At 32.6% G+C, this 7,922-nt stretch overlaps 1 long non-coding RNA gene across 1 annotated transcript; it reads left to right on the top strand.

Moving 5' to 3' along the window:
* The first annotated feature begins 1,443 nt into the window (after nucleotides 1-1,443).
* LOC142541559 (uncharacterized) lies at nucleotides 1,444-4,085 on the top strand. The gene is made up of 3 exons (XR_012819393.1): nucleotides 1,444-1,461; nucleotides 1,548-1,575; nucleotides 3,656-4,085. It is a non-coding gene; the product is annotated as an uncharacterized LOC142541559 (long non-coding RNA).
* The last annotated feature ends 3,837 nt before the right edge of the window (nucleotides 4,086-7,922 follow it).

Genomic DNA, 7,922 nt, shown 5'->3' with positions numbered 1-7,922 from the left:
ATTTCTTACTTTTTCATTCAATTCCTTTTGATTTCGTAACTTCTGCCCCTCACTCATCAATGGTGATGTTTACCTGGCGTATATACTGGCTTTAGAATATTTCCAATTTTCTTGTACATATTCATAATCTGCATAAACACGGTCTAAGCATGTTGTATGCTGTCATCTCTCATTCTGATCATATAATATATAATCTCAAAGACACCTTCCACCATTTAACAAACCCTTAAGTATCCTAATCCATAAAATTATATGCAGTTGGCTGATACAAATTAAAGTGCCTCCATACATCTCTCAACCCATTGTTTCAATCTCACATATTTCTTCTGTGAAACTGGGTATCTCCGTTTGACTGAGATCTCTGTAAATGGATGCATTCGGTATAATTCTTTGACAAGCCACCTCATATCCACTCAGAGATTGGCAAAACATGGACCGTTGCATATAATCATAATAATCATGATCTTTAGGCAGACATCTGTAGTCTTGGGGGTCTTCCTACCAGTAGTGGAGAAGGATCGACGTAATGCCACAGACCAGATAAGGTGTTGCTGTACCAACTTCTATAGAAAAAATTAACATGTAAAAGCTAACGGATAGGACTGTAATGCAATGCTGGTGATTAATGTTGATTCCGTCTGTCATTTCCTTATTTATAAATCAATAAAGAAAGAAAATCATGAAGTCAGAGGTGAATATCGACTCCTTGTGAGGAATCGCAATGCAAAAAACACAAAAATAAATGGATTTTTGGGTGAGAACAGTGAAGAGTCCAAAGAAACCAATTGTCAATGAGAAGAACATGGCCCTAGGAACATATCTAGATGATCATAAATTTTATATATAGATAGATAGATATATGGATTAAATATTTACAAAATGAGGCAGCTAAATAAACTATGTCCACCTAGTTATGGTGCCATGGCAAGAAAAATATGCAACAGTCAAGCTTCCTTGGTTCATTGGACTCATGCACAAGTGGTGCATCATCCTCTTCATGAGATTTAGATATCCCTTGTAAAAATTCCCCTATAAATAGGATATTATTTTTATGCTATCTGTCTTTGCATGATCCATCGTGTAATGAGTTTTTTAACTGTTTACCGCACATTTTTTAATATTTTTATAAAATAAAGTAAAAAAAAATATGACAATTTTTTTTTAAATGCAAGTCACGCCATCTGAGCCTATTTTTTTTTTTTTTTAAAAAAATTTAAGTCGGCGTGATTTGCGTAATAAATTTTTATAAAAGTAACTGACTTACTTTTACCTTTTAAAAAAAACAAAATACACTTGTGAACTTTGATTATTTCAAAGTTGCACGCGACCTTAACACATGTATTAAAAGCTGCAATAACATAACTTTAATAATTTCGAATTCATTATAATATTATAAATTTTTTTCTATAAATTGAATACTTGATTCTCTCATTTCATTCATTCTTCTCATATTTTTCATCGGTAAGTTCTCGTAAATGTTTGAATTTATTTTTTCACTTTTTGCAGATTTTTATTAATTTGTTTTTTTTTTTTTTGTGTTTTTGCAGGTTCATTTTAGTTCCAACTTATATTAAGGTATGTATACTAACATAAATTATTATTTTAAATATTAAATTTATAAATGAAATTATTATTTATGATAGACTAATTTTGTAGGCGGGACTTCCCTTATTATTTTTTTCAAATAACTAATAATTTGTAAAAAAAAAGGGAAGTCACGCCTACCAAGTAGGCATGACTTTCTTTATTTATTTGAATAATAATTTGCACACTTTCCATTAATAAAAAAACGTTAAAAAAAGTCACACTTCCCTTATTTATTTTCTGTGATAAAAAAACGTTAAAAAAATATAATTTAATTATTTAAAAAAAATATATTTGTATCGTCGATCGATACAATGTGGTCAAAGGCTGCAAATTTATTTATTGATAATTGGATTGATACATATGGTCAATGGCTGCAAATGAATTTATTGATAATTGGATGTAGTGTAAAGCTGTAAAGTCATTTGCTTTATCTGTTTTGGAAGTATGCGTCTACTTTGCCTATATAATACGAAGAATTGTGTTCTAAGTTTTTCTCATTTTCATCTCGAGTAAGTTCTCTTAATTTTTTTTATGTAATTTGTTTATTTGATTGACTCAAATTTTGAGTTAATTTTAATTTTTTTTGCAGGTAAATTTTGATTCAACCATAATTTAAGGTATGTATATTAATATAATTATTTATGTTAAATATTAAATTTATAGGAAAAATTATTATTTATGTTAAAATAAAATTTATATGTTATGCTGATTTAAATTTTTTGCAAATTTAATTATTATTAATTTTTATAGATATTTAAAAATCATTTATTATGATAAATCTTATCATTATTATTGTTATTTGTTTAAAAAATGTTTAAAATTTAAGCTTAAATTTTTTTAAAAGGAAGTCACGCCAATTAATTGGGCGTGACTTGCTTCAAATTCTTTAAAAAAAATATAAAAGCAACTCACGTCAATTAATTGGACGTGAGTTACTTAATTTTTTTTTAAAAAAAAAATCGGGCGTGACTTGCTTTATTTATAAAAAAAAAATTAAGCAAATCACGCCAATTAATTGAGCGTGACTTGCTTAATTTTAAAAAAAAAAATTAAAGCAAGTCACGCCCAACAAATTGGCGTGACTTGCTTGAATTTTTTTTCTTATTGGACGTGACTTGCTTAATTAAAAAAAAAATTTAAAGCAAGTCACGCCAATTAATTGAGCGTGATTTGCTTAATTTTTTTTAAGAAAAAACAAACCACGCCAATTGAATATGTGTGACTTGATTACTTTTTTTTTAAAAAATAATTTGTGATGTTATTGAAGAATCATATTACGATAAAGAACGACTTGCAGTTTTATTAATTATTGACATATGTTTGTTTGGATTTTTTTTTTAAAATTTTACAAAAAAATGTTAAAAAAAATTTAATTGTAATTCGTCTGTTAGAGTGATATGATTTTTTTAATTATTTTTTAAATAATAAATTATTTTTAATTATTGATATATGTTTGATTATAAATTTTTTTTAACTTAAATAATTATTTTTTTAAAAAATACGCTATTCCCTAATTATGAACCACGATAATGTTATATATTTATTTTGTTGATTATTGTTAATTTTTATAATCATATGTTAGGATAAAACTAATTTTAAATATAATATGTTTTGCATTTATATTTTTGTGAACTTGTTTTTTTTAAAAAACCGTGACTTTTGTTATTTTTTTTAAAAATAATAAAAAAATAAATTCTTAAATATTTTAATAAAATACATTTTCTAATCGTTATTATTAACTACACTAATGTTAGATTCAATTAATTGTTTAAGATAGATTCGAAAATTTAAATATGTGTGTGTATTTAAATTTTTATTATTAAAATAACTTCGTATTTTCAAAACTCGTAGATTGTAAAAATATTATTTTTAGTGTAATTATTATTTTTTACTTGTAGTTAATGTTTTATTTTATATTTCTTTTGATAATTGATATTGTCTTTGTTTTTTTATACAATATTGTGATAGATAATAATAATAATAATAATAATAGTGATAGATAATAATAATAATAATAATAATAATAATAATAATAATAATAATATATTATTCTTATTATTGATTATAGGATGTCGTCGCATGCTGGACCTGTTGATCCTACTGTTCTTTATCAGCAACAAACACATATATCTAATTTTATTACGCCTAACAACTTGGATAACACCCTAAGAGTGCGTCGATCAGATAATTTAATTTGGGAATTGTGGAAAAGTGGTATACTACACCATCGTGTCCGATCATGTCTAAACGAAATGGGCTTTTACGGCATCCTCTTATGTGGTGATTATGTCTATAATAATCATTTGATAACCGCTCTTGTGGAACGATGGCGTCGAGAAACTCATACTTTCCACCTGCGATTTGGCGAGGCCACAATCACGCTACAAGATGTTGCGTTAATTTGGGGGCTAAATGTTGATGGTGATCCTATCATCGGGACTGATGTATCTTGCAAGTTTACTGTATGGCAGGTTTATTGTTATGATTGGTTAGGTTTTATGCCATCATCAGCAATTGGACGAAATCTTCCCTCGTACGTGTCTACATATTCACTCATCTGAAACCAACGTTGTACAAATTGTGTAGGATCTAATCCATACCATTTGGCGGTACATATTGCATGTGAACACGGAATTCCAAAGATAGTCCATTTTTCGCATGAGCATTCATTCATTAAGACTGAGGGTGACAACCTGTACACGTTCACCCCGACCTTGTCGCCCTCCCGTAACAACAAATGCCGATTGGTCTCTAATCTCGGTACGAACAACAGTGTGTTCACTAGATCTCGAAGACCATTTCTCGTACAGTCGAAAAGCGTAATCAGGCCAGGGCTGATTGCTCTGAATCATACGTTGCCTTCGTGTGATACGATCGATGAAATACAGCACGCAACGATTGAATGTCAACTGAACTAACGCTGATATAGGAAGTCGACGAGCACCCTTCAGAACAGGATTAAGACACTCTGACATGTTGGTCGTCATAACACCACGTCGCCATCCCCCATCGTGAGCAAGAGTCCATTTGTGTTTATCAATTTCAGAGAGATAAACAAAAGCTCTCGATTCGAGATTTTTAATTTCATCCATGATGGCATCAAATTTACGTATTTGATGTTGTGTGCCTGCTTTCCAACACAGATCTTTTAGGTGCACATTTTGAAATGTGTATTGAAATTAGAACATACGTGTCTAAGACAAAAACGATGTACGCCACGTGGATGTCTAAAATCAGGTATCTCCTCAACAGCATTAATGATTCCACGATGTCTATCGGAGATAAGGCACACACCTGTGGATCCTCGAACCACATACTTGCATAGAAGTTCCAAAAACCATTTCCAGGAGTCGTATGTTTCCTCATCGACTATGGCAAATGCTGTGGGTAAGATTTGGTTGTTTGCATCTAAACCCACAGCTATAAGCATCTTGTGCTTATACTTCGTGTATAAATGAGTACCATCAACACTAATTATTTTTCGACAATGTTCGAACCCATCTATACATGGTCGGAAGGCCCAAAACACGTAGTTTAACACCTTCAATTCAGAATTGTATCTCGGTAAATGGTTCCACTTTACAATAGTGCCTGGATTGTACTTCACAAGAGCATCCATGTACCTTGGAAAAAGACGTACTGAACTCTCCCATGTACCATATACATTTTCCACCGCCCGCTTTAAACTGTATCATGCCTTACCATATGAGATTTGATAATTATATCGATCTTTGACAAGTTGGATAACATATTTAATCTCACACGAAGGATCACACCGAACAATACCAGCAAGTGTTTTTGCAATCATATTTTTGTCCAAGTTATGGTGGTCTAACCCCACCTGGCTAGACATACATGTATGTGGACCACCATATTTCGTGATCTTGAAATACCCCAATTTTGATTTTAACGATGCACGAAGAACCCACCTACAGTTGATATTTGAATATTTATTTTTACAACGAACTTTCCACAAAGTCTTTGTACTCTCCACAACTTGATATTCACGTCGAGCAACTCTAACCGAAAAGTCCTTAACTACTGCTATCAAATGCTTTTTATCTTTAAAATTCATGTTCGTGCAAAGTTCTCATCTATCTGCGTTGTAATAACTCAAATTCGATGCAGATGGAATTCCAACAGGATCAGGGCATTGCTCATCATATATTTTACTAAAGAATTGAGGTACGTCATATAAGGATAGACCGACGGGCGGGACAGATAGTGGTAATGCATCGGGTCGGTGTTCAAGATTTGAAATGACTTCAAAAGGATATGCATGCATATGATCACCGGTGTCGGTATGAGATGAACCAATATCAGCAAACGTGGCATTTTCGTCTTCATGCTCATCCTCATCTGTTTCACTTGCAGTTGTATCAATTCAGTAAGTATTTCGGTGGCGTGAAGATGAACATCTAATGACAACTCACGTGATCTTTGTTCATCAGGTACGACAGGTGTCAATACATGACTCGATCCGTTCAAGGGGATGCCATGATTAGGACATGATCAAGAATTTTTTTACACGAGTTTAGAGTCCTAGAACACCACCCAAACGTTTCACAACACGAAACAAACAAGCTGGAATCGAAATCTGGTATGGGTCGATCATAGGGCTCGGTTTTTGGGCATGGAGGCTGGGCTTGGTCTCGGCTTGGGGCCAAGGCTAGCGCACGTTTGTTGCAGCAGCGTGCATGGGCTCAAGGGCCCGGCCATGGGGCTCGGGCTGGGCTAGGTCAAGGGGTTAGGGTCCTAGGATGGTGCACATGTGGTTGGTCTAGAGGCTGGCTCGGTTGGCTAGGGCCTAGGCGCGATAGAAGAGTCCTAAGTCTACTAGGTGTTCTTGGTCGTAGCTTGCATTTGTGGGTGTGGCTTCGGGATCAAGTTAGGGGTCGAGTCCTTGGGTGCTTAGCATACAGTAGGGTCCAGGGGAGGCTTGCTCGAGATTGGCTCATGATGGCTCGAGCTTGGCTCAAAAGAATCACAAGATGGCTCCTGGGGGGCTTGATCGAGTGGCTTAGGGTTTTCCTTTTCTTAAAATAAATTGAAACATGGCTCACGGGGGTCGAGTCATTGTTCACGAGGGCTAAAATAATATAAAAATTCTAAGTTTTTAATTTAGGAATTTTATATTGAAGTTTGAAATTTTTCGAGATTAAAACGCCTTAAAAACGAATAATTAAAGATTTATTAAAAAGTATAGTATTTAAGCTAAATAAAATTATAGAAAAATTATTTTAAGCTTTAGTAATTGTTTGGGACATGTCAGAGTCAATGGAATTAAGAAAAAGTCAAATTCGAGGATTTTTACGTCTAGGGGTAAAACGGTCATTTTACACCTAGAAATTAGTAAACGTCATGGCAGTGCTCTGATTGCTGTTTTATATGTTAAAATGTTGATATTAAATGTTTATGGATTTTTATGAAATTATGTTGACGCTAAAAGACATGTTGCATGCATGGTTTCAAAAGAAAATGATATATTATGCATGATTTTTATAAAGTGATGAAAATATGAAATGTTGAAGGAGGTGAAGGGATTGTGACTAATACGAACACGTGATACGATGATATGTTAATACGTAAGGTCAAGGCTCAGTTGACGGGTGAGAGTGTCGCTGATGTCCCCGTCGTCCAGTACTGTGGTTACATGTAGATGGATCCATCGCCCAGTACGAATACGAAAGTCACAATCAACGATCTGAAATCAACGAATATGAATATGAATATGTATATGTTGATGATGATATGGATATGTTTATGATAATATGAAAATATTTATGATTTTACATGTTTATGAAAATGTTATTTTAAGTACAAGTATTTTCACTGTTGCATGTGATCGGTATTACGTATTATTTTTTTTATCAACAATATGTTGTATTTAGTCTTTAGACTCATTAGGTGTGATCGATGCAGGTGAGTATGATGTTGAGGGTAGTGGAAGTCTTGATGCACGATCTGACTGGACTGGAGGTGCACATAACCCGAGGACCAACGCTTCTATTTTTCCGCACTTATGATTTACGTTTATGATTTATGTTAAAGATGTTACGACTTTTTATTTATGCTTTGAAAGGTTTAGTACGTGCTATACTTTTCAAATTATTGCTTTTTAGGTTTGGTAAAACATTTGACGATTTTACGGTTTGAAATATTCCTTTGATTTTTCAAATATTAGTTTGTTGGTTTTATTTTGAAATGGTGTCAAAATATTTTTATGTGCATGTGTATTCGGCCGATTCAATAGTAAGTGTTAAAAAAAATTCTAGTACTTTTTAAGCAAAACGAGTAGTGGACGTTTTATTCTCTATGTTCAATATTTTAATAAT

Source organism: Primulina tabacum, chromosome 4, assembly GCF_025594145.1.
Source record: "Primulina tabacum isolate GXHZ01 chromosome 4, ASM2559414v2, whole genome shotgun sequence".
In the NCBI taxonomy this organism is placed as follows: Eukaryota; Viridiplantae; Streptophyta; class Magnoliopsida; order Lamiales; family Gesneriaceae; genus Primulina; species Primulina tabacum.
Note: the sequence above shows the minus strand (reverse complement) of the source record. Positions and strands in the feature narration are given on the sequence as shown.